The sequence below is a fragment of the Hypanus sabinus genome, unplaced genomic scaffold (assembly GCF_030144855.1).
Source record: "Hypanus sabinus isolate sHypSab1 unplaced genomic scaffold, sHypSab1.hap1 scaffold_256, whole genome shotgun sequence".
Taxonomy (NCBI): Eukaryota; Metazoa; Chordata; class Chondrichthyes; order Myliobatiformes; family Dasyatidae; genus Hypanus; species Hypanus sabinus.
The window spans coordinates 1-19282 of NW_026780686.1; positions in this window are offsets into that span (position 1 = coordinate 1).

The window sequence follows — 19282 nt, forward strand, 5'->3', positions numbered from 1 at the left end:
AGTAGGTGTTTGATGTTGCTCCTGTATGTCCTAGTCTCTGGTACAGTAGATGAATGTCGGGTTCATTCCGTCACTGTCGGTCCCCTGTACGATGTGAGAGTGCTCCATTCTGTATCTTTCAATATCTGGTAGAGTCTGAGAGTGTGGTGTTCATTTTGCATCTTTCATCTCTGATACTCTGTGAGAGTGCGGTGTTCCTTCTGTACGTGTCAGTCTCTGGTACAATATGAGAGTGTAGGGTTCATCTGTTCCTGCTGGTCCATGATAGAGTGTGAGAGTGTGGATTTCATTCTGTATCTCTGTGTCTCTTCTACAGTGTGAGTGTGTGGATTTCATTCTGCATCTCGTTGACTTTTCTGCAGAGTGAGAGTGTCGGTTTAATACTGTGCGTATTCGTCTCTAGTACAGTGTGAGAGTATGGGGTTCATTCAGTACCTGTCATTCTCTTCTACAGTGTAACAGTGTGGATTTCATATTGTACCTCGCAGTCTCTTATGCAGTGTGAGTGTTTGGGGTTCATTGTGTATCTTTCGGTCTCTGAAAAACGTGAGGGTGAAGGGATCATATTTTTTTCTTTTTGCTTTTGTCCCATAAATCTGATATTAAATCATTCTGTACAATTAGCAGCATTTTTTATTCAAACTACATTTTGCACAACTATACCAAGCTACCTCCAGATGACACACCCAAATTCACTATACACACTGACAGCCGAACGATAGTAGTTACGTTGGAATAGTACTGCAAAAGTCTTTCAGGCGGAAACAGAACAACCGACTGACAATGTCAATGTTCACACCTAATTATTAACATACGCTATTGCATGAACTTCAGTAGTTCTAGATTCGGAACGGTTCTACGTTATTCAATTATGTAACTGTGGTCGTAGTAGTTGAATTACGGAATGCGGAGAGACGTATAACCGCTGTAGTGAAAGGTAGATGATAAGGTGCAACATCAAAAATAGGCAGATTGTGAAGCCAACTGTACATCATATAATACTAATTCTAAAAAAATTATAATAAATGTTGTAATTAAGCCCCTTAATACGTGTTTTCAGGGTGATGTCGTATTCACTCCTGTATCTTTGCTACTTTTTCCCCGGAAGTGGTGGTAGGAGCGTAGTTTTGAGTATTTTCATGCTGCTGTTCGCAGATATTTGACAAATAAAGGTCTAAAAGTTTCCAGAGGTTATACCGCGATATGGAGTTTGGATTCTTAAGAATTCATGCCTGACGTTGAAAGCAGAAGTGCGCTTGCACATCACATCCTCCTAATGTTAATGTTACTGTGTCTGTATGTCCCTTTGGCGGAATGGCCAGACTGTGCACTACGCTTCATGTTCATGCAGACAAGTGTTTCCATAGATCCAGCAGAGCTACCTGCTCCGGCATTCACTTCCGTCAGTCAACAGAATCAAATCTCAATTCGGCTGCTAAATTTCCCACCGTAATGGGTGCTTACCTTCAGAGATCTGTCTATGTGCTTCCGGGATCCCTCTGGGCCACCATTGTACTTCACATTCCACCATTTTATATGGATCTCCTGGCCTTACGTAGACATTTTGTCTGCATTGTGTCTGCACTTGTGCATTGCCCTGCATCCGCCAGATTTCAAGGGGAAAGTTTTTCGTTTTTCATCTATCTGTGAACTTATAGAACACAGATCCTAGAATAGTACAGCACATTACAGGCCCTTCGAGCCACAATGTTGTGCAGACCCTCAAACCCTGCCTCACACATAACCCCACCCTAAACTAAATTCCTCCATCTACCTGCCTGGTAGTCTCTTAAACTTCACTGGTGTATCTGCCCCCACCACTGACTCAGGCAGTGCATTCCACGCACCAACCACTCTCTGAGTAAAAGACCTTCCTCCAATATCCCCTTTTAAAGTTCCACCCCTTATCTTAAAGCCATGTCCTCTTGCACTGAGCAGTGGTGCTCCGGGGAAAGGGCGCTAGTTGTCCACTCTATCTATTCCTCTTAATGTCTTGTATACCTCTATCATGTCTCCTCTCATCCTCCATCTCTCCAAAGAGTAAAGCCTTAGGTCCCTCAATCTCTGATCATAATCCATACTCTCTAAACCAGGCAGCATCCTGGTAAATCTCCTCTGTACCCTTCATGACTTTTTAAATTTCAAACATCAACCATACCCTCCTCCCCTCCAAGAACAAATACACGAATATTAATGCATATCCTATCAGAATATTAATTCGGCAATGATCACCTTTTGGGGAGAATGTAATTCATCCTCAGCCCATTGCGCTGTACAGACGGTGTTTGCAAGATGGCTGAATTTTGTCACAGTGCATTACGAGTAGGCCGAAGCTGCGAGCTCCCGTGACGGTAAGTAAACGGACCCTGCGATCAGAAAAGCAGCGAGTTGTTGTAATTTGTACATACAGTGTTGGAGATTTAAAGATGTCTTTCCAATGTAACATAATCCCATAGGACTCTCCACAACAAACTTATTATTCCTACAGGATTGACCAGAAATGAGGTGTGATTTTCATTTCAGGTCGAGCTCCTTTCGACACAAGGGGTGGAATGGCAGAACAACCCACTGTGAGTGAGATCGCATTCCCAGTACACCAGTCCCACCCGGCCACAGTGGAGAAATTCACCTGGTCCCGGAGTCGGTCAGAGTTGTTCCTGGAATCTGGCACCGGCTCTTGCTGCTCCACATACAACAGCAAAGGATCCATTCTGAACGTGAACAGGGAGTCAAGACTCAGAAGGTCATAACTGCCACCGATATGACACTGAAACTGAACACTGTAATTTCCCTGTCACCCATCGCCTCTTTCCTCCTTCTGTCACCGATGCACACAAAGGACGGTATCCCTCTGCCAATGAACGTGACTTTCAGCTCGCGTTGGGTCAATGGAAGGAGGGCTCTGCAGTCACATTTTACTCCTAGTATTCAAAATTTGACTCCGAATATTAGTCCGAGACGTCCGGTGTCAGAGCGCAGCAGATTGTAAGTCAGATTCTCAGACAACAGCCCGAGTGATATGACACTATCGATGACTTTTGTCTGTACCAAACTATACGAATTTATTTAAGTTCAAAATCTGACTAAACTCCGCTTTGCTCTGACGCCGTAGCAATGGAGCTGGCTCTAAGGCGCTGTATATAAGGGTAAAGTCAGGCAGTATTGTAGTGATAGGCGACTCGATAGTTAGGGGGACAGCCAGGAGACTCTATGACAGCAAATACACAAGGTTGGTGTGCTGCTTCCGGGACGCAAGGTTCCAGGATGCATCGGAGTGGCTCAAGGATATCATCAAGCTGAAAGCTGAACAGTCAGAGCTTGTGAAGTGTGTTGGCATGAATGACACAGGCAAAATGAGGAAGAGCTTCACGCAGTGAGTATGTAGAGTTGGGAATGTGACTGAACAGAAGGACCTCCAACGTACTTATCTCCGGATTACTTCTGCTGAATCGAGCTGGCGCAAGTCGGAATGGTATGAATGTGTGTCAGAGGGACGATAGTGCAGGCTGCAGGGTTTTAACTCCTTGGGCCATTGGAACGCTTTTTCGGGGAATGGGTGATCCGTACAAGAGGGACGGATTCCATCGGAACTGGAGGGGAACTAATGGTAAACACAAAGTACACCGCAGATGCTGTGGTTAAGTCAACACGTACAAACACGTTGGATGAACTCAGCAGGTTATTATCCCTGCAAGCGTAAGTGCTGCACCACTCCCGACAACTTCTCTCTTACCACAATTCAGGGCCCCAAACTGACCTTCCAGGTGAGGCAACATTTTACTTGTGAGTGTGCTGGTGTCAACTATTACATCCGGTGCTCCCGGTGCGGCCTCCTCTACATCGGCAATACCCAACGCAGATTGGGGGTCCGCTTTGTCGGGCACCTCGTCTCCGTCCGCCACTAAAGACAGGACCTGCCGGTTGCCACCTACTTCAACTCTGCTTCTCATTCCCATTCGAATATGTCCATACATGGCATCCTCTACTGCCACAATAAGCCAAACTCAAGTTGCAGGAGCAACACCTCATATACAGTATGGGTAGTCTCCGGCCCCTTGTTATGAACATCGAATTCTCCAACTTCCTTCAATTCCCTCCCTCGACCTTGCCCCATCCCACTTCCATTCTGCCTCCTAGCTGCCTCTCATGAATCTGCCTTCTTCTACTACCCATAGTGCTTTCCCCTTAGATTCCTGCTTCACCTCTCCTGCCTATCCCCTCTCTGTTTCCCTTCCCCCACACTTTGACCTTTCATCTGATTAGTTTTTCACCTGGCACCTACTAGCGTTCTCCTTCCCACCCTCCCTCCACCTTAGTTACAGGGCCCCTGTCCCCTCCCTCTTCATTCCTGACGAAGCATCTCGGCCCGAAACGGTAACTTCTCTCTTCAGCGGATGCTGCCCGACCTGCTGAGTTCAACCAGCGTGTTTGTCAGGGGAACTAATACCCTGGCCGGAAGTTTAGGTACTGCTTGTCGAGGGCATAAACTAATTTTCCCATGCGCTAGGAACGAGAAATTCAATTAAGCTATTTGATGGGTTGAAATGAGACTTTTAATGTGACGAATACATTACAGAGCCCAGACGGAGAGCGGGACAAGAATGGATGATGACTATAAAAGGTTTTCATAAGTTTAGAAAGCGCAGAGTTGGAGGTAAAAAAAAACGTGGAGTTGTACGTCTAATCAGGGACAATATTACAGTGTCTTACATTCACCTACGGACTTGGCCTCTACATCTGTCTATCACATTCTCGACTGTCTGGAGAAAGAAAAATCTTCCTCACGTCCTTTGTAAAAGTTCGCCCTTCAATTCTGAGGCTGTCCCCTTTAGTTCTGGACACATCACCACCAGAAACATCCTCTGCACATCCGCCTTATCCGCGGTTGTGCGGGGTTTTTGCTATCTAGTTGTTGTAAAGGAATGTCTCCTCAGAACATGCTGCCAACAGTTACAAAGATCTCCGCCCTTACAATCCAGTGCTAGCTCTTGACGTGGTCTTAACTCTTGGGACATTGTGCTAGTTGTAATAAAGGTCTCTACTCTTATAGTACGATGCCGTTGTCGTAAAGATCTATATCCTTACAGTACGTTGCCATTTGTCGTAAACATGTGTACCTTGCAGTGCGGAGCAAGCTGTTGTAAAGATGAATTGCCTTACAGAATGGTACCGACTATTGCAGAGATGTCTGTCTTCGGTCTGATGCCAACTCTTTTAGAGGTGTGTGTCCTCCTCATACCGTGCATGGTGTTGCAAATGCTAATACACTAGAACACAATACTGATGATGTTTTTTATTTTAATCACAGTTACAGTGCAAAACTGGGATTGTCCAGGTATAGGTATTCAGTGTTATGTTTTGAAAACAAATCTACTCTTGTATTGGAGGCTTGTACTGGTCTGTGCCCTTACTGACCAGTGCATCCTCTGGCAGCTGGGTATACTTGGAATACTGTGTAAGTGACTTTACAGAGGTGTGCCCTTATTTAATAAACTGAACTTCTCGGTCCAGATAGATTACAATTCTCCTGGAGATCAGACTAAGTGCTTGATGTTATTAGTAGCCATGGGATCACTGTGGGTGGGGTAGATCATCCAGCCCATCAAAACTATTCTAGCTCCTGCTACAACAACATTAATACCGTCCCATTCCGCACTTTCATCCGACAGTTCGACAGCTGTATTTTCGTCAATAACGTTCCCAGTTCCTCTTTGACCATGCTGATTGCTTGTTCCCCCCCAACCCTGCAGGCACTCTGTCCCGGTCGAGAACCACAGTCGCAGACCCCATTGCTCCGTTGCCCACTGGGCCTCAATTCATTGACCAATAATCTGTGAACAGTACAGCACAGGAATAGCCGCCCCTGCGCACTGTCTATGTGCTGACCATGATGACAAATTACACTGCATGTTTGTCTGGATGTGGCCTGTGTCCCCAGTGGTCTGAATCCCCCAAAGGATTTGCACAACTTAATACAAAACACCATCTCCTCCTCAGTATCAGTAAGTCTGAAAATATCACTATACTCCCTCCCTGGCCTCACTTTTCTCCATGTCATTCTCCTTAGTGAACTCCAATGAATGCACATGAATAATTCTGTATATAACATGCTAACTCTGGCAGCAGCCACAGACTCACTCTTTGATCTTGTGTGGTCCTGCGCTCTCCGAGTATACTTTCTTGTTCAACTTATCCAGAGGCAATAGTGGCAGAATTGCTTTTAAGTGAACACCAGAATGAGCGATTAAATTGCCAACCTAAGCCCCTCGTGCCACTATAGTCATCAGACACCGTACAACTCCCGAACTACTCGAACTCCTGCTTCAGACTTCACTGAAGTTAAACCGCACTCAGTTTATCTCTACCTAATACTAATGCTATTGGACAACTTCCTTCCACACTGGCTGGACGTACAACATTTCCTTCTTTATCGTTAAAGCATGGTTTGACCTGTTTCCCACCTCCACCCCCGGTATTAGCGGGTATGTCGTAAGCTGGTTGGTTTCGCAGATAGCTTCTTCTCCGTGGGCAATGCATTAAAAAGAAATACATGTGAAACATTGCGCCCCAGCACACGAAGACCAATGGTTTTCTAACCTGTGTACGGCAATATAATGTGTCACCCGAGGCAGTGGAAGGCATGAATCCTATAATAAAAGCACTTTGGGATCATGACGTACCACTACCAACCTGCAGTCCCTGTAAATCTCCTGTTTTACCAATTCCGAAACCAGGTTCTGATAATGAGTGACTTGTTTTTTTTTTACAATACTTAAGGGTTGCTAACAAATATATCGATACCTTCCGTCGCAGCCGATACTAACGTCATCCAGTCCAGTATTCCTGTCACATCTGAATGTTATTCTGTTGTGGACTCTGTCCAGCTCTTATTACATAAGGAAAGTCAGTATTTGTTTATTTTTACTTACAGTGACAGTGGACAGTGAACTTTGTCCAGATTGCATCATGGGAAAACTGAGAGCCTGTCGGTTTAGACCGCCGCAGTCATACTAGATTTATACACATTCCGGTTTCCAGGGGTAGTAGAATTTTACAAAGTTTGATTATCTGCTTGTCGCCTATCCCACCCTAGTTAATTATGAAAAAATATATATTGTTGCTTTGTTGAGAAAACCTTGAGAAAAACGGGGTAACCCTCAATAAACTTCAGGCCACTCCACAGTATTTAGAACACATGCTTTCTCAAGGAACTGAGCAAATTGCAAAAGAACAAATCGCAGCTTTGAATAATGCACCACCTCCCCACACCAGTACTGAACTGCTTTACGTTATGCCTGTCTTGGGCATATCCGACCGTCTTGCTCATTTCCAGTTACTTGTGAATGAACAACAAGGGTTTGCTGGTGGCATTTTATCACAACGACATGGGGGCCGCAGCCTACCCATTGGACATTATTCTGTAAAATTACACCTGTTGTAAGACGCATGTCTGGTTTTCTAAGATCTGTCACCGACGCAGCATTTACGGTAGAAAAGTCCAATCCTATTGCATTGGATCACCTTGATGAAGGGTCGAGGCCCGAAACGTCTCTTTTAGATAGATGCTGCATGGCCTGTTGAGTTCCTCCAGGATCTTCTGTGTATTACTTTGACTTCCAGCATCTGCAGATTCTTCTTGTTTCTGATAGGACCCAGACAGCAGTAAGCATCAGGAGGACATGTAATGCATTCACATAACAAAATTAACCGCAGGTCTTTAGAGTCTCTGGAATGTGATTGTCTTGTCAGTTAATCTTGCCGGACAGTTCCGTTGTCACTCAAACTGTATGAGATATACCGGTGTTGTATAACGCTGATCGGTTGCAGGACGGGGTAACAGTGAGATGGAAATGGAAATGCAATAGAGTGAGGAATGTTCCGTTCGAAAGCGGTACCGCATCATTTAAAGTAACTCTGTAAATCAGCTTTTCCACGTGGCTTAGGCATTTTATTACAGTTCAGTGTACGTTTATTATCGGTGTATATATATGCACTTCATAACTGCAATGAGATTTATTTTATTCAGTACGTACCGACGAATGGACAGGGAGAAACTGAGAATGGAAGGAGAAGAAAGAAAACAGGATATCAAGAGGCCTTGGTATGTGAACGGTTATAAAGTCAGAAATACGCAGGGACAAATAGGGAGTAGTCCGGAGATTGAAACGGAGTTGAAAAAGAAACCAAAAACTCATATGACCCCGCTGTGTTCCAGTCCGATCATGTCTCCCTCACCATGAAATGCACCAATCTAGTGTACCAGCGTGGGAGCGGAAATAAGCGGGGACTGTCTAGTGGAATCGAGGGCTTCGGGAGAGAGATTGGGAGTAAAACACCGTGAGCCTCACTAAATAGAAGAATAAGTAACAGCGGGGAGGAGGGAGGGTAGAGAAACAGGTGCGGCTACATCCTGACCGGAGAAATCAGGAGTAAAAAACATTGAGCCACACTAAATGGAAGAATGAGGAACTGCGGGGAGGGTGGAGGTTAGAGAAACAGGAGCGGGTACATCCTGACCTGACAAATCAGGAGTAAAATGCTGTTAACATCACTAAATGGAAGAATGAGATGCAACGAAGAGAATGGAAAAAAAAAACGGCTGAGAGAGAACTTGCTGAACCGTTCCTCACCGTTCCCGAGCTCTACAGAAATATAGACGAGCGAGCTTCAGACATTTAAGAGGAATCTGATAAAGTCCAAATTTTACCTGTACATGATAGACAGCGAGTGAACAATATCACCATTAAATACATGCGTATTTCAGACAGCTCAGTTGTTCGCCGTTGTTCTACAAATCGGCAAGCAGATCACTTTTAGAGGGAACCTGGTGTCTGACTTACGTCCACTGTAGAAACAAACTGGTCGCTCTATGATTTAACGAATGTGTTTAACAGTTTCAGCGGGTATTTCACCGCGTTCTTCAGCTCCTCTCTGAACTTGCTCTGAGTCACGGGGTAAGTACATGTGTTGGTGCAGGAGCTGAGGATCTGCAGCATCGCCGCCGTGGAATCTGCGATATAAACAGGATCCACGAGCGAGTAGCGAGGGATTTTTGTAATCCACTGGTAGATATCAATTACCACCCGTGTTAACCACAGAAATATAAAACTCCCGGTTATACACAACAGTAAAACGACCGATTTCCTTCGACTCTCCGTCTCCGGATCCTTGTCATTCTTTCCGTCGCTGCGACCCCGGAGTCCCATCCGGACTTTATTGGCGAAAAAAATCCGTCTAACGGTCAGAACATTGAACAATAAAATCAGAAACAACGGGAGACCAGGCATGCAAATGCGATGAATCATCACAAATGCGCCCCACGTGTGTGTCGCAGAAAAGCTCTTTTTGGTCAAACAGCCATAGGAAACTCCTTTAATTATCATCGTCGGCTCGAATTTAAAGTAGAAAGGGATACTTTCTAAACAGCCCAGAACACTCACTGTCCCGATAACCACAGCCGCCGTTCTTTCGGTGCAATACTTTGTTTTCAGCATTTCACAACAAATGGCCACAAATCTGTCACAGGTGAACGCGACTGTCAGCCAGACAGAGACCCCGGTGCTGGCTACAAGCAGGCAAGAAACGACCCTGCAAACGGGAGTCAAACGGAAGACAGAAAATCTGAAGTATATCGTAACAGTCCATTTCAGTAGAGGTTCAGAGATAACGACCATGAGATCAGCCACTGCCATTCCCAGTGGGTAGCGAGTGATACATTTGGAGAGACCGCACTTTCCACGGAACAGGATAACAATCACCACCAGGTTAACTGCAAGAGAGAGCAAGGAAATTACTGACGAGTTCAGGAAATTGAGCAGCAGTGTGATAGACTCAGATTAGACCTTGCCAAGAGTTTTGTAAATTTGGTAAATCTGGGTAAAATTATCAAAACCCGTGGGAGCAGAGCTGCTGAAAGGCTTCCTCGGCCGCAGTGAAGGATGGACATTAAATAACCGCATCACTGGTCCAGAGGAGCACAGGAACAAAATGAAATCCTCATCTGCAGTTCCATCTGCTCACATTTTTAAAATAAATGAACCTTTCGCGTTGTTCCATTATGCAGTCACACAATTCACACGCAATTTCTATGGACAGAACCACAGAAGGACGGCTGCTCCTCATAGATGCAGTACAGCCCGTGTCCTCTTGTGCCGATATTTCAATTCACCATTATTCCATGACATCGGGGCAGCGGAGAGGATTTCAAACAAAGGCATACAATATGGAGCGCTGACTGCTACGAAAGATGCAGTAGAGCCGGTGTCCTCCTGTGCAGACATTTCTGATCTGCATTATTCCATGACAACGAGGCAGCGGAAAGGATTTCAATCAAAAGCAGCATCTCGGCTACAATATGGAGCGCTGACTGCTACGAAAGTAATGGGATTAATATTGTCAGCGCCTTCCGCCCATGACTGAAATGCGGGGACTGAAGGCAGGTGGCTGTGGAAATAAGTAGCGAGAGAAACACTTCGGGACATCGGAATTAACTCTCAGATTCTGCCGTTTACAGGGGTGACAGCGGCTTACCGGGAATTCCAACGGCTGAAATAACCGGGTGGTAAATGTCTTCTATCCGCCAGATTACTGGATATCCCATCTGAGTGGCCCAGTGAAATCTATAGTTCTGAGTTCCACAGCTCGGCAAGACACTCTGGCTGACGTTCTGTAACAGGCTCTGATTTATACCGGAAATCCATCTCCAGTGACAGGGTCCCACATCTGACCATTGTTATTGAACAAACAAATTACATCACCGGCAGTGCCTCAGGTGCAAATAATGTGGAAATGTAACAGGATCACGTCACTATCAATTGGCATTACCTCAGTCAGATCCCTTTGTGCATTTCGACCAAAATGTGTAAATAAGACCAGTAAGTGATCAATTAGAGGCTTCATTTACAGCTTTCCACAGTTGTATTGACAGCGGTCACGACTGTTCCCATTTTCCAAACTGACACTTTCACTATGGTTCTCGATCCACAAACATTGCGGAATCGATGCTTCCAGAATTTTCAGCAATTTTCACTGTCCACCTGCTGTTTCATCTACAGAGAGATCCGGTTTCCCCTCAGTGTGCTCTGGATCCAGAAAGACATGAAAACCCTCACGGGCGCCTCCTGCAGACCTTCAGTTAACATCATTCACATTTTCTTTTTCATTCAGCAGCTGTACTTTGGACGCTCAGGCAGGAAACCCACCCCATCCCGTTACGCTATGTGCCATCAGACATAAAACATAGGCGCTGTGTACAGAGACCCCCTGTCCAGATCTGCATCAGACCTGGAGGACAACGATGTTTAAGTCATTTTGATCAGCTTCCGCAGTGCAATAACTATTCCCGATACCTGCATGTTCAGAGCTGTCCACGGATCCCTCCATCTCTTCACCTATGTTCCCCAAATCTGTAAGATCTGAGCGTGTGTGTGTGTGTGTGTGTGTGTGTGTGTGTGTGTGTGTGTGTGTGTGTGTGTGTGTGTGTGTGTGTGCATCTGTGCGTGGATATGTGTATTTGTGTGGAGCTGTGTTTGGTCTGTGTGTGTGTGTGTGAGAAAGAGAGAGAGAATCGTATAATGTAATCAGTATCAGGCTGATGAATGCTTCCTCTCTCTCTCTCTCTCTCTCTCTCTCTCTCTCTCTCTCACACACACACACACACACACACACACACACACACACACAAATAAAAGCCGATTTCCCGCTCTTTCTCTTTTCTCTTCCCACTCCGACCGCGTTAAACAATGTACTTAGCGGTTGAGTCGGCATGACGATTAAGGGATAGAAAAGATAAAAGTGACGAAACAGTTGAAGGGCAATTTTGTAGAATCGAGAAATATACATAGCAGAATGGAACAATAAAGAGAGTAAACTGGGAGAACGGAAAATCTGCAGAATCTGCCAGAGAAAAAAGCATTCTGCTTTTCGAAGGTTTCAAGTTGAAAATGAAGTCAGGGTTGATATGAAGTTTACATGACATGCAGCATTACTGTCAGAGAACGACTGCTGAGCAGAAACAATCAACAAACGGGAGACATTCATCAGATAATACGAGTGTGTGTGTTTCATTCTCCACCTGCCTGTCGCCGGTATAATGTGAAGAGGGGCGGTTTATTCTGTACCCACCAGTCCCCTGTGCAAGGTGAGTATGTGGGGAGGGGGTGTTCAGATTTTTAGATATCATTTCCTGATACAGACTGAGAGTGAGGGGTTCTTCAGTTCTCACACCCTGGTTCAGAGTGACAGTGTGTATTTCATTTTATTCATTTATTTTTTGCTACAGTGTGAAAGTGTGGGTTCCAGTCTGTATCTGTCAGTCTCTGTCACAGTGTGAGTGTGTGGGGTTCATTCTGTATCTGTCAGTCACTGTCACAGTGTGGGAGTGTGGGGTTCATTCTGTATCTGGCAGTCACTGTCACAGTGTGAGTGTGTGGGTTTCTTTCTGTATCTGGCAGTCTCTGCTACAGCGTGAGAGTGTGGGGTTCATTCTGTATCTGTCAGTCTCTGCTACAGTGTGAAAGTGTGGAGTTCATTCTGTACCTGTCAGTCTCTGTCACAGTGTGAGAGTGCGGGTTTCATTCTGTATCTGTCAGTCTCTGCTACAGTGTGAAAGTGTGGGGTTCAATCTGTATCTGTCAGTCTCTGTCACAGTGTGAGAGTGCGGGTTTCATTCTGTATCTGTCAGTCTCTGTCACAGTGTGAGGGTGTGGGTTCCAGTCTGTATCTGTCGGTCTCTGTTACAATGTGAGAGTGCGGGTTTCATTCTGTATCCAATGAAAATAAAACTCACAAAGGCAGCACGTTTCATGTTCCAGCAGCATTTATGTGAATACGTTTCTCTCAACAACACCAAATTGCTCCCTTTGCCGGTATCTCTTTGCCGGTTCTTTCATTCTTTTCTTAATGTGCCCCAGGGTGTGAGTTTATTCGAGTAATGTCCCAAAGATAAGTAATATAATGTTCATTTCAATTTTCTGATGGCAGCTTCATACTGCCCTGTATCGCGTCATCCGTGTTCGCTGATTAAATAACAACAGTCTTACTCTGTGTGGTTCTGAGAGAGTTTGTGATTAGGAATGTGAGGGAAGTCACGTGTCACATTTGATCGAAGTGTCACTCCGGCAACAAACCCACCCCACCCCGTCGAACAATGTGCCCCCGGAGATAAAACATACCCTCTGTGTACACTGACCCTCTGTCCAGTTCTCCAGCAGCCCTGGCGACATAAATACTTGCTTCATTTATATCAGCATCCCGCGTGTGATATGTGTTGTTTGATTCTTTGAAGTCCATGCTGCGACCCTTCCCTCCATCTCTTAATCTATCTTCCCCACATCGGTAGTATCTGTCTGTGTATCTGTGTGCGTGTTAAAGTGGGTGCGTGTGTGTGTGTGTGTGTGTGTGTGCGTGCAGAGGCATCGCTCTCTCTCTCTCTCTCTCTCTCCCTCTCTCTCTCTAACAAGGTAACTGTATTACATTATTCACTGACGGCCCTGTTCATGCTTTTCTCTTCCATGACTGGACGTGTTGTACAGAGTCTGCATATTGAATAAGCGAAAGGGAAAAAATGAAGTGACATTGAAACTGTTGCGGGACCATATTGCAGAAATAAGATACTTTCATAGCAGTACGAGATGAATAAAGCAGTGAGTTTGGAGAACAGAGACTAATAGCTCAGTCTGCTGGACAGAAAAGGATTCAGGATGCAGTAGGTTTCGAGCTGCAAATGAAGACAGGATTGATATGAAATCCACATAAATTAGTGATAGAGATCGACAGTAGGGCCGAGACAGTCAACAAACTGGAGACATTTATTCGAGTGTGCTGTTCAGTCTCTACCAGTTTGCGGTGGGTATAGTGTGAGGAGAAGCGGTTCATTTTGTACTCAACGGCCTCAGTACACTAAGAAAGTGCAGGATTCATTTTGTGCATATCAATGGTACAGACTGAGAGTGTGGGGATCTGAAGGTGTCACTTCCAGGATCGGTGTTAGTGTATGCATTTATTTATGTACATACCAGTCTCTGCTACAGTGTGAAATTGTGTTGTCACCGTCTTGTGAGTCTCTGATTCAGTGTGCGCTGGTGTATTTTGCTCATTCTTATCCGCTGTTCCTCTGATTTAGAAAACACACTTAAATTATGTTCTCTACTCCCTGAGCTAATTTTAGAACGAGAGTCTTCTGCAGTTGGTTTCAGTTAAAATTGTGACATGCATCTTGAATGATGACATTTGTATGGAGCAGCACATTCAGCGCCACAGAGTTAATTAGCAACAAGTGCATTCGACCTGACATAGTTCTGCATGCTAATTGTGTCACGGTCCGATCCGTTGGCTCCTCATTTCAGTTAATTTCCTTTTCCCCGTATTACACCGGACACTTTGATTAACGCACCTGATTCTTATTCGAAACGGCAGGATAAAACTCCGGCTTACATCTACTCGGCTCCTGGACCGTCACCTCAGTCAGTGCGGCAATGCACGTTCCGGCCGCCGAGAATAGTGGACTCTAAGTTGCTTCGAGAATTCCGTCGTTTTCGTATCCAGCTGAGTTTTGCCGGCTGTTTGCTGCTACTCGGAGACAAGATACGAATTACCTGTCGTTTTCGTGTACAGCTAAGAACTGCCGGACCTTTACCGCCACTCTGAGCCAAGATAAGAATTGCCTGCCGTTGTTTGGTTTTGTCGTCTCGTGTCCAGCTGAGGATTCCAGGCCGTTTGCCGCCACTCCAAGCCAATAAACGAATCAGCTGTCGTCTGGTTTTGTCTGTGTCCAAATTCCAGTCCCGACTCTGCGTCCAAGTTCGAGTCCAGGGCCCGTGTATAGGTCTAAGTTCAGGCTCTGTGTCCATGTGCAAGTGAAAGCTCCATGACGAAGCTCCGGGTCCAGGTTCCTCTGGTTTCTTGTCCAAATTCACATCCTCTTAAGTATTTAATCGATGCCCTGCGGTCTTCCTTGCAACCATTAATAAACACGCGTCTGTTAATGGGATCTCCGTGCCCGTGTCCTGCATTTGTGTCCGGTTCCAGTTGTTGATTGGATCAGACCGGACCAGCCAAACATGGACCCAGCGGACACAGTCACTCTCTTACAAGTCGTTGCTAACTAGAGTCCCCTTCTCCCAGACCATAAGTCCCCCGCCAACCACACGGGTCGTCGGTAATCCGGCCAAGCCTGTTGAGTCGCCTGGACGCTCCCATTGAAGGGCGGGGTACTGTCACGGTCCGGTCCGTTGATTCCTCATTTCGTTTAATTTCCTTTTCCCCGTATTACACCGGACTCTTTGATTAAGACACCTGATTCTCATTCGATCCTGCAGCATAAAACCCCGGATTACATCGACTCGGCTGCTGACCGTCAACTCAGCCAACGCGGCAATGCACGTTTCCGGCAGCCGAGAATAGTGGACTCTAAGTTGCTCCTGGTATTCTGTTTTTTTCGTATCCAGCTGAGTTTTCACGGCCGTTTGCCTCTCCTCCGAGTCAAGATATGAATCATCTCTCGTTGTTTAGTTTTGTCGGTGTCCAAGTCCGAGTCCAAGCTCCGAGTCCAGGGCCCGTGTTTGGATTCAGTACAAGGCTCTGTGTCTCAGTCCAAGCTCAGACTCCGTGTCCGTGTCCAAGTCCAACCTCAGTGAACAAGCTCCGAGTCCTGGGCCCGTGTCTGTATTCAGGACCAGGCTCTGTGCCTGAGTCCAAGCTCAGACTCCGTGTCCGTGTCCAAGTCCAACCTCAGTGAACAAGCTCCGAGTCCTGGGCCCGTGTCTGGATTCAGGACCAGGCTCTGTGCCTGAGTCCAAGCTCAGACTCCGTGTCCGTGTCCAAGTCCAACCTCAATGACCAAGCTCCTTGTCCTGGGCCCGTGTCTGGATTCAGGACCAGGCTCTGTGTCTCAGTCCAAGCTCAGACTCCGTGTCCGTGTCCAAGTCCAACCTCAATGACCAAGCTCCTTGTCCTGGGCCCGTGTCTGGATTCAGGACCAGACTCTGCGACTGAGTCCAAGGTAAGACTCCGTGTCCGTGTACAAGTCCGAGTCCAAGCTCCGTGTCCTGGGCCCGTGTCTGGATTCAGGACCAGGCTCTGTGTCTCAGTCCAAGCTCAGACTCCGTGTCCGTGTCCAATTCCAACCTCAATGAACAAGCTCCGAGTCCTGGGCCCGTGTCTGGAAACAGGACCAGGCTCTGTGTCTGAGTCCAAGCTCAGACTCCGTGTCCGTGTCCAAGTCCAAGTCCAAACTCAATGCCCAAGCTCCGTGCCCAGTTTCCTCCGGTTTGTTGTTCAGAGTTCACGTCCACGAAAGCATTCAATCATCGTTCTGCGGTCTTCCTTGCAACCATCAATAAACACACGTCTGTTAATGGGATCTGCGTGCCCGTGTCCTGCAGTTGGGTTCAATTCCAGCCGTTCATTGCAACAAACCGTTGCTAAAGCACTTAGAGCCAAGTGAGCAGCAACTGGTCAGTAACCTTCTGTAGTTTGGCAACACAACTTCGGAAATGTTGAATGAAATTAATCAAAATAAATAGTTTTAATAATTTGAATAAATTACAGTATAATTAAATTCACAAATTGATCGAAAGAAGACGCAGCGAGGTGTGTGTTTCATGATCTTTCAATATTTATATGAATACATTTCCCTCAGCAATTTTAAATTGCTGACTTCACTGTGTACTCTGCTTTGAGATGTTTGCCGATTCTGTCACATATATTTCAATGGGCAGCAGACCATGTATTGATTTGAGTAATGACCCACTCATGAATCATAAAATATTCATTTCGATTTCCTAATGTCAAATTCCGTCTGATCTGTGATAGGACAGTTGTTAAATTACTTCAGTTTTAAAATACTTACTAATTTGCTCTGTCCAACACTGAGAGGGATTGAGGTTAAGAATGCGAGAGAAACTCAAGTTTTACATTAGCAGTAAACCAAAGTTGCACGTTGCAGCACGCGGCTGATTGATGAATTTCGGAGAATTTGAAGTCACGGCAACGTCACGGCAACGTCACAGTGCAGCCGGGAAAGTTCCGCTCGTCATGGACATGGTGGGTAGAAGAGTTTGTTCCTGTGTTGCAAGCACCGTATCCTACATTACATTATACCCATCAGTGCATAAGAACGAGATGAATGGAGGAGACTGGACGGCAGACGATTAATAGACAGATATTGCAATGTGTTCACATCACCTGGACAAGATAGCATCATGCAACACTAGAGCACAGGAACAAGCCCTCTGACTCACTACTTTTGCTTTAAACACGATACCGAATGAGACTGAACTGATGACCCATCTCCCTTCATTCAATGCATTCTCATGCTTTGACTGAATCTAGAGGTTATATCTCAACAGACGTCAAACCATTACCATCGTTCCCCTTGTTTAAGTAAACATTTGAGAATGCAAGAAAAAAACACAGATGCATAAAAAAGGTGGAGGTTCGCTTAAAGACATCCCCGGAAGGGAGCAGGAGGGCTGGTGAATTAGCCAAACTAGAATCAAGTTGGGCGTTGAAATGGAATACAGATATAGAGGTAGGGATGACAGAGAAATAAGCAAACGGTACACATATATACTGAGTAATGACACAGCAACTGAACTAGGAGTTAACAAAGTAATGTTAGAAGAGAATTCTGAATACTTTGGGAAATATCAAGGGATACAGACACGGAGTTGAATTATACTTGATAGTGGAAAATTCGAGGTGCGGAATTCTGAAAGAAAACAAACGATATATTAACACCGTGACATTTGTAGACATCAAGGATCAGATAGAACTATGGAACAATTGAATAAACTGTGTTGGTGGCCAGAACTGCGAGGAAATATACATTATTGTAAGAATTGTTTAATATGTATCCAGTTACAGTCCAGACAAATCGGGTAGGAAAGCATTTTTAAGGCACGTCCTGTAGAAGGACCATGTGTTAACTTGCAGGTTAATTCTGTTGGATCCTGACCTCCATCTTTTGCAGAACCGAAATATATTTTCGAGATAGTGGATGCGTTCAGCAAGTGGGTACAGGCTTTCCCAATTAGATAATGAAAACAGCTGACGTTACAGCCAGGATTAAGTTGGACAGAGTTTCTACCCGCTGTGTATTGCAATGCTCTCTAGGATCAGTCATGGTCTCTGCTACACCCACATGTGAAACTCTCTGGGGTAAAAACACATGTTGGTATCGCTTACTGACCGCAATACAATGCAATTGCTGAACGGATGGAAATAAAAACACGTAAAAGACAATGTTATCTAAAACGAAATGGTTAGAATCCCTGTTTGGGCTTGATTTATCACCGACCGAGTATGATGGCATCGGAAAGGACAAATGCAAGAAGCAATTAATTGACTGTATTTAGGAGGCCCATTATGATGCCGCCCATAACATGTGACGGAAGAAACAGCAGAGCAAAGCTTGTTTCGAGGTGCTAACAAAACTGCGGGAGTCGGAGTTAGGACAGAAGTTTATGATCTCATTATATCAGCCCAGCCCGCTCAGCTGACAACTTCGCGTTCTGTAGGGACATACGACGTTGCTGACAGAGCCAGTCCATCAGTGTATCAAATCCAGACCGCTCCAAATAAGTTGGGTTTTATCTTATTAACAGACTCAAACTCCTTGAAGATAATCAATGTAGACTAGTAGCAGAGTTTCAGAATGCTTGTTGTCAACGGGATGCTCTGGATCGAGATGAGATGATCCTCTTAGTTTCAGGTAATTGACGGTGATGTGGATACAAGGCGTTAAAGTTAGCTATAGTAGGACCATTCATAACGTCAGAATGATTGGCATCAAGGGATTCAGAACTGACGTTGTGGATGGAGCGTTTTCTCCCTGGATGTCACTGACCAATGGAGTACTGCGGAGATCTGTTCCGAGACCCAAGGTTTTTTGTGTTTTTGTGAATGCTTTGGATAAGGAAGTGGAAGTGTGGCTTATTGTATTTGCCGTGATGTGAAGGCTGGTGCAATTATGGAGAGCAGCGACGGTTGCCATCATTTCCAACAGGGCAGTGACAGTCCGCAGAGCAGCGCTGAGAAGTTACAGGTGGAGTTAAACACGAAAAGGTACGAAGTGATTCACTTTGGAATCTTTCACTGCCGGGGGTCAGCTCGTGCCAAACAGCCCAGTTTGTTCTTCAAACTGTCAACAGCCCACGCTAATTTTCCGAATTTTCTCGCAGGTCTCTGGAATATCGCTGTGGATCTTTTAATGTCTTTATAGGTACATAAGTGCAGTGTATTTTATCGTAATATATGTCAGCTGTGACTTCCATCATTCAAA